Genomic DNA, 14453 nt, shown 5'->3' on the forward strand with positions numbered 1-14453 from the left:
AATCTCTGGGAGGGGTAATTCCATGATCATGAAGGGGTTTCCCCTGGGAGAGGCTTATCCATTGCACTTCGGATGAGCTGACCCCTATGATTTCCCCAAAGGCAGGGAAACTTGAGAACATAAGTTGTGGTAGTGGGGGACTGTGCTTGTACTCTCTTTGACTATTTACCAAATGGGGAATAGCTGTTATTTTTATAAATTTTATAAATTTCTCTACAAATTTAAGAAATGAGACTTCTATTAGAGAAACTTGTAAAATTGTCTCCTATTTCCTGTCTTCCTTCCAATCTTGGCTGCATTAGTTTTGTTTGAACAAAGGTCTTTTAATTTGATGTAATCAAAATTATTCATTTTAATACCTATGAACCTTTTAATCTCTTGTTTGTTCATAACTTCTTCCGTTATCTATGAATGACAGGTAAATGTTTCCACACTCTGCTAATTTGTTTATATTACCTATTTTGATATATCCCAGTCTATGGAGTGAGATATTGGTTTATGCCTAGTTTATGCCAAGTTGTTTTCCTGTTTTCCCAATAGTTTTTAATCAACTAGTGAGTTTTTGCCCCCCCCCCAAAAAAAACGTGGGTCATGGTTTATCAAACACTAAATTTTTATGGTCATTTACAACTATGCATTAGATGCCTAATCTACTCTACTGATCCACTACTCTATTTCTTATCCAGTATTAGATTGTTCTAATGATTAATGCTTTGAAGTGTAGTTTAAAATATGGTACTGCTTGACCACTTTCCTCCATATTTTTTTCATTGATTCCTTTAATATTCTTGCCCTTTTGCTCTTCTAGTTGAATTTGTTTTAATTTTTTCTAATTCTATAAAAAAATTCTTTGGCAGTCTGATTGGTTTGGCACTAAATAAGTAAATTAATTCTCTGTGGTCCTCTTAATGAAAGCATAACAAGTCCCAATTGGTATTGAAAAACTCCAATTCCTTTGAGTTATCTCCTCTACAGACAACTTGTGTTAATATAATAATTTATTTAGAATAGAAAGCATTGTCATATCCAGAAACAGCAAAAAACTGATAATGTGGAAACATAATCATTTTTCATATATACCCTCCAAATTCTCCTCTTTTCCCCAAGCTTTAATTTGCATTTCTCTAATAATGAATTAGAGCATTTTTTCTTTCAACTGTCTTTTTCTTTTACCATTTATCAAATGGAGAGTGAATCATATTCTTATAAATTTGACTCAGCTTTCCTCTATGTATTTGAGATATGAGAAAATCAAATGATACAATGACTATATCTAACATATATGCAACATTTCATACACATGGAAAGAGCAAGGAAATGTATATAACTGTTAATCTTCCTTTTAGTGTTCTTCAAACTGTCTTTTTCATTTATATTATTATTATTCTGATTCTGCTAAATTAACTCTGAATCCATTCATGTCTTCTACTGATTCTCAGAATTCCTTATATTCCTCATTTCTTATTGCATAATTTTAAACTATTACATTCATAAACCTCAGTTTGTTTAGTCATTCACCAGCCTTGGACATCTTTATTGTTTCCTGTTTTTTTTTGTTATGATCATGTAGTAACTGTTTCTGATTCAGGCAATTTAAATAGAAAGCTAACATAAAGAAGGACAGTTATAAGAGAAACATTGAAAAAGTAGCCCAGAGATAAAAGACAGAATGAAAACAGCCAAAGTGGACAGTTTCCATCCAACTAGTTTGTGTATGCATAATTTGTATATGAGTCTTTAAGACTGATTGGTGAAAAACCTAATACCTAGAGCTATTTGCTAAGGGTAGGATATTGCTTAGTTGTGTGTTGGTTGACAGAAATGTGAATTTTGGTTTCTTGCCATGAGATAAAGATGAGTGATTGATTTTACACAAAAGACCCTATATGGGATCAGTAGTATTGGTCAAAAGCCGACCTCCAGATGGGCCAAAACAGATATCAGAATAGGTTTAAAGAAGAATCCTCATAGCTGGGACCAAGAAATAATTCAGGTCAATTCTGGGAACAAATTTAAGAATTTATATTGTCTTCTGCTGCTTGAGATGCAAACTGCTCAGAGCCAAATGAAGGGAACAGACTAGATTAAAAAGCTCTGCAGATCCTAGACTTAGTATTTCTGCTATAATGGAAAGCTTAACACTGTCTTAGCTGCTCAGGAGAGTTATGATTTAAACACAATTACAAAAAGGCTATACTACCTACCACTACATTGTCATGTAGACCATTCTGTAAGTGGACAAAAGACATCAAAACCTAGGGAATGTGTATTCCATATTAATGTGTCTAATGTATTTCTCTAAGTTTAAGCTCATTCTTCCTATAATGGATAATAAATATTGTATGTTTCAATATATATATATACATATACATATATATATGTGTGTATTTGTGTATGTGTAGTATATATGTGTATGGCATGTTTTTGAGTGGAATGTCATGATCTAATTTTTCTGAGAGCATGTCTTTGTTTATTTAATATTTCTTATTATGAGCTAATAAAGTTCAGTTGACTGACTCATTAAATGGGATGTATACTGGTGGAGGTCAAGAGCTACAGTGTAGAGAAGTGGGAGTATATTTTCCCCCATTAGGTTTCCCTTAGAAACCCAAGAAATTGAGTTGAGGCAATGGTCACCCCCTCTGAGTCACCCTTCTTAATCAGGCAAAAGCCCAAAGAAAGAATTTTCTTTTTAACACTATCTTAAAATTTTCATTACAAACAAAACAAAAAGACAAAATGAAGTTGCAAATAAATGGAAGAATGGCTCATGGCTTTTCCTTGGGGAAGCAATTAAAGGAGCTGGTGCAGCTAGGTTTATAATTCTTTCAAAGGCAAAAGAAACATCATTTTATGAGTCATTTGATAATTTTTGTGGAGGAGGATGGTGAGAAATTAGTGAGCAAATTGTCCCATAAAATATAGAGAAAAGGAGAAAGGGAAAGCAAGTTTATAGAAAGTTTGATGGGAGACTCAACTAAGCCAAATCATCCTAGACTCATTTAAGGATGAAACTGGAAAGAGAACCAAAAAAAAAAAACAACCCAACAACAAAAGAAGATGCATCAATATTTCTAAATGAAAGTGCTGTCTCCAGATGTCTGCCATGATCCTATAAGATTTTGGCATCAAAGATATTCTGACCCAAGAAAATATACTTGAACACACAGTAGAAGGATATTTCTAAGATTAAAGTTTTGTCAAAGAAAAAAGGAAGAAGCAGAGTAAGGAAATGATAATGAGAAGAAACTTCCCTAAAGATATGCCTAATCTGGCTAATGATTTGACAACATTGAGAGTTTTTTCTTCCTTTATGTTGTGATGCCAGCATCAACAGGCCTGTTGAAAGCTCTCAGTTTATTCCTGTATCTGACAGAGAAAAACTTTGTTCTCAATGACCTTCTCAATTCACCCTAGGTGGACTTTACCCCTCCAAAAGATTTAAGTTTTTTGTGACAGAGAGTGATGATAATTCAGATCCAGATTTAGTGTCTTCCCTATAATCACCTGAAGAAACGATCCTTTTGTTAGATTTGTTTCCTAGTTCATAGCAGTGTGAGCATCTCAGGAAGTAGAAGTAAGGGACTTGGACTTTTTGTATGGACAGTAGATTGATTGTTTTGACAAAGGGAAAGGTTTGGTTATTTATTCTTAATATATTTTCCTTATATTATACTGCATTTTAATTTTCAAGTAAATTGTCCTTTTTTTACTACTATCATGTGATATAATATATCCAAGTGTAAAATTGTTTCATTTTATCAGAGAGGATTCACTCTAGGAATGGGAGTTCAAAGCATTAAACTGAGCAGAAAGGAATCCAAGTTAGGTTTTAAGATACCAAAAGATAAGGCAGAGAAAATAATTTGCTATATGTATATAACCTGTCAATGATAGTCAAGCCACCACATTTAAAATTTAGCATCATAGACTTACATGTGATTATGCAAAAAATAGAAATCATACTAAAGAAAATAATAAGGGGAAGAACAGTTGAACTAAACCAAAGATGGTTCTTGTGGGATACAACACAATTTTGAAGGCACTAGAGAATTAATTTTCAGGATCTTTGAAAAAAAGAGGAAGATACAAAAGACTTGAAAAAAAATTCATTAGCCACCCAAAAAGATGACCAAAAAAGTATCAACAACTGCTGACCTACAAGCTTACTTATTATTTCTATTTTTTAAAAAATGAAGGATCATCATCACAACTATGAACCTTAATGATAATCTTAGAAGGATATTCTGAGCAAGTCATTTGCTTCAGTCTCCATTTCCTCCTATATAAAATGAGAAGACCAGATTCAAAGGCCTCTGAGGTCCTTTCCAATTCTAAATCTATGATTTTAGGATACTAGATTTTTAGATTAAATGTAGAGAATATAAAATCCGGGTATACTAGTCATTTGCTGACTTTTTTTTTAAAGCATTTGATTGGGTAGACTAACATACTGCTTTAAAGGCTATCTTCCAACAAAGTTTCTCCTCTGCCTAAATCAAAATCATATAAGAATGTAAAAGCAAGATGTAAAAGCAACTCTGCTCAACAATTCTTTGATTAATAATATCAGGTGAGGCATAAAACATTGAAGTATGCCCAACAAAGTTGTTACACATTTTAGAAAATGTTTGGTGAGGAGTCCAAATAGAATGATTCCCTATAATTTTTAAAACTTTATAGATGCTCCTGTTCATGGAAGACATTTTAGTAATTATATCAAGCTCCAAATTATTACAGCATCTTTTTAGGGAGATCTATAATCATTCAAATGAATCTGACTTAATTAGTTACCCAGGAGATACCAAGTAGATAAGGAGTATCTGTAGCCCAAACTATAATGTATATTTAAATATTAACTTTTAGAGCAAGCTTATCAGTAAACATTTTTTGAACTGACACTATGTTCGGACAGTGAGTTGTACCCAAAATTTTGAAGAAAGAAGAGAAGGAAGGGGTCAAATTACCTTTAAGGAAGTATTATTCTTTGAATAATCTCAAGTTTCTCTTTGAAATGAAAACTCATTTAAGAAAAGATACAGTATCCTGTTGATTCTATATGACTTTAAATCAAAGAATACCATCATCTCCAAAGAATTTCAAGTTGTGGGCTTCCCAAAGATCAAGGGGGGAGTCATTTGATGTGCAGGAGTAGCCTCCACCATTTTACCAATGAGGAGCTGGCTCAAGAGAAATGATGTTGGCAGAGAGAGGTATGATACCTCCGTGTAGAGAACAGCAAGAAGCTGCTTGTGGGAGAAGCATTATCTGAAGCAAGGAAAGTGCCTTGGAGAGACTGGAGTAGGGATGGACCCTTTCTCTATAACTTATTTCAGTCAGATAACTGTGTGTTGTTGAGGGGGCTTTTTTATTGGTTGTGAAGGTATTCAGAAAGGTTAGTTACCTACAACTGTGGTATATAGGTTTGTGGCTTAAAATATTTTAATTATTTAGATATTTCTCTTGTCATTTAATTTACCAGGGTTAATTTCACCTGCCTCACAAGGTCATTGTAAGGATCAATAACATATTTTTTTTTAAAAAGTTCCTGGCAAAATCCTTGCCAAATAATAAGCATTACATAACTACTTTCCCCCTTACTCCCTCAATGTCTAATATGACTACTCCTAACCTTCATAAAGCAGATTTAATGGTAAGAAACCCATGCTACCAAAAATAATGCCATTTGCTATAACAGAATCTTGTATAATTGTAAAGATAGCCCATTCAAATGTCAGAAAGTGGCATAGGTTTTTAATTGATATTATCTGATTTAAAGGAAAATACATTTTTTAAAAAAAGAAAGAAAAGGAGACAAAAAATAGAGGGCAGGTGGCTGATTTCCCTGACAAGAAAATGCCAGATTGTATCTATTTTTTCTCACATATTTTGGAGGAGGATTTTTGCTTCTCAGCACCTCCCTTCATCTAGACTTGAGATTCCAGACCTCTAACAAATGCAGCTGCTTTTCTTGGCATCACTCTCTTCCACTCTACCCTTCCCACCTTTCATTCCTAGATGAATTGGCATCCTGCTACAGCTTGGAAATGGTGTGCCCCATTAAACGTTGCCCCACAGGGGTGCTACAAGTCAGAGCTAATGATGGACTTATTCTATGTTTTATTGAACTGGTTGGGATGAGGTAAGACATCATCTTTTTGTTCCTCTGGGCAACACCACTGCAGTTGTTTATCACTCATTGTCAGAATGCTGTGTCTCTAGACATCTGTTCGAACAGAAATGATGAGAAATTTCTCAGTCCCTGAAATATAATCAGAAACTTGGGTCTGTTTTATTCTACTGGCTTCTATCTATTTGGTACTTTCCCAAGGCTAGCAAATCCTATTCTCTTGTGCCTTTAATCTCTGTATGTCTTTTAAAAAATCCCCATCCCCTGCTTTCTATTTCCTGAAACTTCTATCCTCATCTGCCTTGCTTCTATCTCTCCCCAGTTCTTAGCCTTCTCTGCTCATCCCTTCCACTGTGCCACCAAAAAAGCCCTTTATGTTTAATCTCTTCCTAGACTCTTTCAATGTCAATATTCCTTGAAGATTGGATTTTCTATGAAAAAAGATAACTTCCTGCATCATACTTAATAAATCTGTTCTCTCCTCTTCTATACCTCTTAATGTTTAGGGCCAGAAAGATTTATAACATCCTTTTTTCCATCACAATGATGATAATGACCTTATATAGTATTTCTATAGCATTTTAAGATTTTGCAAAGTACTTTACATATATTATCTCATTTCATTCTTATAACAACTGTCATTGCTACTATTGTCCTCATTTTTCAAATGAGCAAACTGAGGCACGTAGATGTTAAGTGACTTGCCAGGGTCACACAGTTATTAAATATCTGAGGCTGGATTTTAACTCAGGTCACTACTTAACTGTCTCTAGACATGTAATAGTCTTTTCACTGTTATTAAAGTTTGAACCATCTTTCTTTTCTTTTTTTTATTTAATATTTATTTGTTCCCATTTTGTACAAATAATATTTTTTTACATTAATAAAATATTCTCGTTTAAGAGTAAACAAAATACCCCCTCCCCCCACAAAATATAGACTCGCTTGAGCAATAAAATAAAGGGGAGAGAAAATATTAAAATAAAAAAATAATAGTAATAATTGTAGGTATGGCCAAGTGGTGCAATGGACAGAACACCAGCCCTGGAGCCATGAGCACCTGAGCCCATATCCGGTCCCATACACCCACCAATCACCCAGCTGTATGACATGCAAGCCACCCCAACCCCACTGCCCTGCAAAAACCAAAAAAAGAAAAAAATCCAAAATAAAATAAAATAGTAATAAGAGTAGGGGTGGCTGAATGGTGGACAGAGCATTGGCCCTTGATCCAGGAGCACCTGGGTCCAAATCTGGCCTCAGACACCCAATGATCACCCTGCTATGCGGCCCCAGGCAGGCCACCCAGCCCTATTTGCCCTGCACCCCCCCAAAATAATAATAATAAAAAATGTGCTTGAATCTTTGTTCCAACACCAACAACTCTGTTGCAGGTGGATCGCAATCTTTATGATAAGTCCATCGCAAAAGTTACTTCCATATTTTTCCACCATTGCCATTGCTGATCGCAACTCCCTCCTTTCGTATTTCTCCACTACCATGTACTATATTTTATCTCGCTTTTCACTCTGACTCTGCTGTAGGGTCACTGAGTGGTGCAGCAGACAGATCCCTGGTCCTGGGGCCAAGAGGCCCTGAGCCCCCATACCACCCCTTAGGCCCAGCACCCACCTGGCCCTATGGTCCTGGACAGGCCTTCCAATCCCAGCCCCTTGCAAGAAGTAAAAAATAAAATGTGTTATATCTGACCACTCTCCCCCCATGATACATCCTCTCCTCCATCTCTCACATCACCCCCTTCCCCCTGTCCCCCCTTTTCTTCTTACTCCAGATGCCTATACCCCATTGAGCATATATTCTGTTTCCTCTCCTAGCCACCTCTGATGAGAGCGAAGATTCCCTCATTCCCCCTTGCCTTACCCCCCTTCCATATCATTGCAATAGCTCATTGTAATAGAGAAAAATCTTATATGAAATATCTTGGCCTATTCCCCCTCTCCTTTTTCTTTCTCCCATTACATTTCCCTTTTTTCTATTGACTCCATTTTTACACCATATTTTATCTTCAAATTCAGCTTTCTCCTGTGCTTCAACTATAAAAGCTCCCTCTACCTGCTCTATTAACTAAGAAGGTTCATATGAGTATTATCAGTGTCATTTTTCTATGCAGGAATACATGCACAGTTCATCATCATTAAGTCCCTCATATTTTCCCCCTCTCCTCCAATCTCCATGCTTCACCTGAGTCCTGTTTCTGAAGATCAAACCTTCTGTTCAGCTCTGGCCATTCCAACAGGAACATTTGAAATTCTCCTGGTTCATTGAAAGTCCATCTTTTTCCCTGGAAGAGGACATTCAGCCTTGCTGGGTAGTTGATTCTTGGCTGCATTCTAAGCTCTTTTGCTTTCCAGTATATTATATTCCAAGCCCTATGAGCTTTTAATGTAGTTGCTGCTAAGTCCTGTGTGATCCTGACTACAGCTTCATGATATTTGAATTGTGTCCTTCTGGATGCTTGTAATATTTTCTCTTTGACTTGGGAGTTCTGGGACTTGGCTATAATATTCCTAGGGGTTGGCTTTTTGGGATCTCTTTCTCGGGGGGGATAGGTGGATTCTCTCCATTTCTATTTTGCCCTCTGCTTCTAGAATATCAGGGCAATTTTCCTGTAGTAATTCTTTAAAAATGATGTCAAGGCTCTTTTCCTGATCATGACTTTCAGGTATTCCAATAATTTTTAAATGATCTTTTCTAAGTCTGTTTTCCATATCAGTTGTTTTTTCAATGAGATGTTTCACATTTTCTTCTAATTTTTCATTTTTTTTTGGTTTTGAAGTATTGAGTCCTGATTTCTTGTAAATTCATCAATCTCCCTGAGTCCTATTCTTTGTCTGAAGGATTTGTTTTCCTTAGAGAGTTTTCTTATCTCTTTTTCCATCTGGTCAATTCTGCTTTTTAAAGCATTCTTCTCCTCAGTAACTTTTTGAACTGTTTTATCCATTTGTCCTAAGCCGGTTTTTAGCATGCTATTTATTTCAGCATTTTTTTGGATTTCCTTGACTAGACTGCTGACTTCATTGTCATGTTTTTCCTGCATCTCTCTAATTTCTTTTTCAAGTTTTTTTTTTCTAACTCCCTCATTTGACTTTCAATCTTTTTTGAGCTCTGTCATAGCCTGAGCCCAATTTCTGTTTTTCTTAGAGTCTTTAGATGCAGGAGCTTGTGCTTCCTCATCTTCAGACTGAGTATTTTGATCCTTCTTAGGCTCATATGCAAAATATTTCTCTGCTTGCTCATTTTCCCAGCCTGACCCTGTTTTAGGGGTGCTTCCTGAGCTTTTGGGACACTCTCACAAGGGTCTCAGTGGGTGAGGCTCTGTCCTCCCTCCTGGTCTGTGACTGACCATATGCCCCCCCCACATACCACGGGGCTGAGGTGGGGTGGGGCTAGACTGCTAACAGGATCTGGATGTGGTCAGAGCCCCAGAGTCCTGTTCCAGGGGCAGAGGACAGAGCTCTGCAGTCTCTCTCTCTCTCTCTTCACTCCCCTCCCTAGGTTCAATGGGCTCATGCCCTAGGGGTACCTGCTTACTGGCTCCCTCCGCCTGCTTCTGTTTCCTGGATCTGGATCTGGCTACTTGCTGTGTGCACTGAGGACTGGGCTTCATGTGCTTGCTCTGGCAGAGGTCCCCTGCTGTTCCCCCAGTTTGTGCCCAGTGCTCCTGGGTGTAGATCAGGAAACTCCCCCGCTGCTGTGAGCCACAGCTCCCAGCACCCTGGGGCTGCCTCCAGGAGGTTGAAGTCCTTTTGCTCTGGCAGGCCACCTCTCTGGAGGCTGCCTCTCCAACCCCAGGGAGAAGAGCCTTTCTGCTCTTTTCCAGGTTACCTTGAGTAGGAGAACTGCCTCACTGGGTCCATCTGTAGGTTCTGTCTCTCAAAAATTTAGTTAGAGTCCTTAGTTTTTGAAGATTTATGAGAGAGCGCCTAAGACACGATCCATTCTTGTCGCCATCTTGGCTCTGCCTCCCTCTCACAATAACTTGATTCTTACTTCAACTTTCCTTTGCACTTAAATGTACAATAGATGCTAAAGTAAAATGCATTTACCAGTGCCCTCATTAGTTTTCAGCAAAGTTGAAGAGGAAGAAACCAAGATGGATATAAAGACATATAAGGATAAAGTTCTTTAGAAGTTTGAACCATCTTGACCAACTCACCACTGAGGTAAGTAAGACAAGTCCAATGAATAGCCAAGAGCCCTTAGGGAGAAAGAGGAGGAAGTACCACCATCACCTCCCTGCTGATCCAGATGTGCTTAGTAGTAGTGCCCCCAGACTAACAAGCCTACCACCAGCCTAGCCCCTAAAGTCATTGGGTAGGGAATCAGTCCTTGAGTACATGCAACCTGGAAAATGCTTATGCAGGCTCTGCATCTACCTCCCAAACACAGCTACTGAAGACTCAGAGAAGAAAGGTTCTAACATCCAGGTCCTTGTCCTTGTCAAAAGGTCCATAAAACCTAATGGAAAGGTCAATCTGATTCCTTAAGTGTGACTCAGAATGAGATGATAGCAAAGAACATGAGAGTTGAGGTTAACAAATTAAGAAGCAAGGATATCTGAGGCATTACCTGTAGGATTATAGGACCATAGCTCTAGACCTGGGAGGATCCTCAAAAGCATCTAACCCAATCTCCCTGTTTTAGAATGAAGAAATAAACCAGAAAGATTACATGGTTTACCCAGGGTTATATAGGTATTAAGTGTCAGAGTAGGAGTTGAATTAAATTCTTAAATATAAAGATAAGGGTTAGGGTGGAAAGAAAGAATAAGGTATGTACTCAACTACTTGAGAACAAAGAGAAAAGCAACAACATATAATGGAAAGAACATTGTCTCTTAAATAATAAGACCTAGGTACAAATTCCACCTCTGACAGTGTGACCTTGAGCAAATTACTCAATAAAATTAATTGATCTCAATTTCCTTAAGAGAAAAATTAGGGATTCAAATGAAATGGCTTCTTCCATTCCACAGACTTCCAGCTCTAATTCTAAAATATTATAGGCTGGTAGAAGCATGGGAGTGAGGGTGGAAGGAGAAAGCAGAACATAGAAAAATGACTATTATATAAAAAGACAAAAAGCATCAACTCAACCTACATTGTTTTGTCTCTGATTGGTAATGTTGCTTAAGCATTCAGAAATTTCCAGTTTACCCAGTATGAATGCATACTCAGTAGTCTGTAGTCCCTAAGGAGGTCTCTGGAGTCCCTAAGAATGGAAATTCCATGGGAATTAGTTCAAAATCCTCTACTATAGGAACCATTTGTAATATCAGCTGCTAGTTCCTTGGTTTTACCCTTAATTCCCTGAAAACTTTTGAGTGAAATCATTTGCATATGTCTTTTTAATTAGGTCCAGGACCTCTTGAGTACTCACCATTACTTGCTTTCTGTTTTGTCCTCTGCAGAAGTAATTTAGGAGTTGGAATTTCCTCTTCATACCTAACACATCTTTTTTCATCAAAAAGTATTTATTGAATGCTTACTGCTTATGCCAGGCACAATCTGAGACACTGGAGATATAAAACATAAAACTCAAAGAATCCCTGCCTTCAGGGAACTTGCATTTTAGTGGAAGAGAAAACAAAGGGTTACCCCTGTTCTTTGATATTTTCAATGAGATCATTACCATTTTTAATATTCTGTGTAATAAACTACTATAATTCTTTTTTAGATAAATGATTTCTAGTTTGTACAAGAGGACATTATTCCCTTTCTTTTACTCTGTGATCCAGTCAAATTGATTTCTTTATACTTCACATCCAACACTCCTTCAACCATCTCATTGCCCTGGCATTGGTCATCCCCATGTTTGTATTTAAATTCTCTCATTTCTGTCTCATAAAATGTCTCCTTTCTTTCAAGAGCTCAGCATCAACTTTTGCATGAAACTTTTCCTGATCCTTCTTACTCCCATGTGGGCACTCAATCTTTCCTTCTCAGTCTCATTGTTTGAAAAATGTCTTCTCCTGTTTTACTCTTGGCTCTCTAGAAATCTTCACCAAATCTCAAGATCTGCACCCCTAAATCCCCTCCTACAATTGGAAAGTTCCTCCCAGAACCGCCATTTTGAGAAAGATCAGCTATATTTCCTCTACTCCTGCCTCCATGGATTTCTCTATGATGCCCCCAACTTTTCAGGCTCTCTTTTTTTCATTTTAGATGTCTTTCCCCATTAGAATGTCTCTTTGAGAATACCGTCTGTCTTTACGTTTGCTTATTTTTGTGTTCCCATGGCTTAATAAAAGTTATGATTATTTTATACTCATATATAAATGTTTGTAGTCATTTGTCTTTGCTTGTTGATTTCTTATAGAGAACTGATGCTTACAACCTTTTTGATGAAGATTTCTGTCTTTAACTTCCATTTTAATATTTTGTTTGTCTTTAATATATTTTTCCAAGCTTCCTATGAAATACTGATTTTTAACTATTTCTTATGTTTCATCCTAATTTAAAGATTAGACTTTATCACAACTCCTTTGAATAACCAGGTGATAGATTTCTTTGATTTTATTTTTACTATCCATTTTAAGATTTTATAAATTTCATAGCCATAGGAAGGCATTATCTCTATAAAGTCATTTAAATAAATAAATAAATCAGTGGTCTTGAAGTTCAAAATTACTTCATTGTTTTTATTTTTATTATTAAAAACTGTTGGAAGCATCTGTTTCATGAGTCTAAGGAGTACAATTTAAAAGAAAAAACATTTCCAAGGAAACTAATAAATAGGCACTTACCTGGTAGTTTCTTCTACTTCTAAGTTTCAGGATCCTTACTTAAATTCCTATCATTGAATTTCAAATTAAGCATCTGAAGAAAAATAGAACAACAATAATTGAATTCTTCTCCTCACCCCTCCATAAAAAAATCCTTCTTGAGTCTTGGAAGTTTCTACAGCTTGGTATTTCCTCCATCATGAAGAATGCCCACATTTTGAGATAAATGTGAATCATATAAATATATATGTGTATATGTATTTATTTATATATTTGTGTAAATATTGATGCATATTTACATAGTATTCGTGTAAATATAGGTATATTTTTACTTAAGAGAAACATGCTTTAGAATGTGAAAATATAAAATTGTCATATGAAAGAGTTACACAAAGTTGAAGTTCTAAAGTCTCTGATACTGACCTGTTTTTGTCTGGTGTCTCTGTTTAGTTATAAAAAACAAAGGAGCTAATGTACAAGTGGCTATTTTAGAGTAACTAGCTAAAAAAACTTCAAATTTGTCTCTATTCCAACCTACAGATATATCATTCAGCAAAGTCTCTTTCTGTAAAATTAACAATATCTAAATTTTCCACATGATCCATATCATGGTGACTATTGTATACCAACCCTTAGGTTATTCTTAATCCCTTTGCAAAAAGGTCAGCAACTAATTTTTTATCTTCCTCTCATTTCCAACTTATGCCCTAATAAATACAGGTCTTTAAAAATCTAATACAAGCTTTAATCACAATTACTCTTATCTGTCTCATAAAATCCCTTTCTTCAAGTCACTGCTTAGTCACCACCTTCTGCATGAAACTTTTCTTGATCTCTCTTACTGTTAGTTTCCTACTTTCAAAATACCTTCTATTTAATTACTTTGCATTTTTTGTATTTATTCTCTTTGAATTTATTCTGTATATACTTGTGAATGTTCTAGCGGTTTTCTTCACTGGAATATGAGCTCCTTATAGAGGGATTGTTTTACTCATTGCATTTTTTATCCCCATCCTCTAGCTTAGACTCTGGAACATAGTAGGCAGTTTATAAATATCTATTCATTGGTTGGTCTAGGTGCTTGTCTAATCACAGACTCAGAGACTAGCAAAGATGATCTTAGTCATTATACAATTCAGTTCCTTTATTTTCTAGATGAAGAATTTGAGGACCAGAGAGGCATCATTAAGCAATGCCAGAGTCAGAGCTTGAACTTCAGTCTCCTAATTCACAACTCAGAGCTCTTTTCCTGCCAATCTGCTATGTCTCTTATCTTAAAGAACATTGTGATTTGATTGATGGGTTGCCAGATACACAGACCAATGTACTTGGCACAGGGGCCAAGATTAATTTATTAATTTTTTATTCAAACATTTATTAAGGGCTCACTATGTACTAGACCCTGGGGATACAAAAATGAAAAACAAAACAATCCCTGCCCTCAAATACACTCTACTAGTATGATGAATACACTGATAAATATAATACTCTGATGTCTTGTGACACTGCTCTGGAACCACAGTGTCCTTTGGGTTCAATGGAGAGGCTAGTTTTTGACCAGTGACCCAAGAAACCAGG

At 36.3% G+C, this 14453-nt stretch overlaps 1 non-coding gene across 1 annotated transcript; it reads left to right on the top strand.

Annotated features, from left to right (window-relative positions):
• LOC141523234 (U1 spliceosomal RNA) lies at positions 1–161 on the top strand. The gene has a single exon (XR_012478421.1). It is a non-coding gene; the product is annotated as a U1 spliceosomal RNA (small nuclear RNA).
• Positions 162–14453: the final 14292 nt, after the last annotated feature.

This window comes from Macrotis lagotis, chromosome 4, assembly GCF_037893015.1.
Source record: "Macrotis lagotis isolate mMagLag1 chromosome 4, bilby.v1.9.chrom.fasta, whole genome shotgun sequence".
Taxonomy (NCBI): Eukaryota; Metazoa; Chordata; class Mammalia; order Peramelemorphia; family Peramelidae; genus Macrotis; species Macrotis lagotis.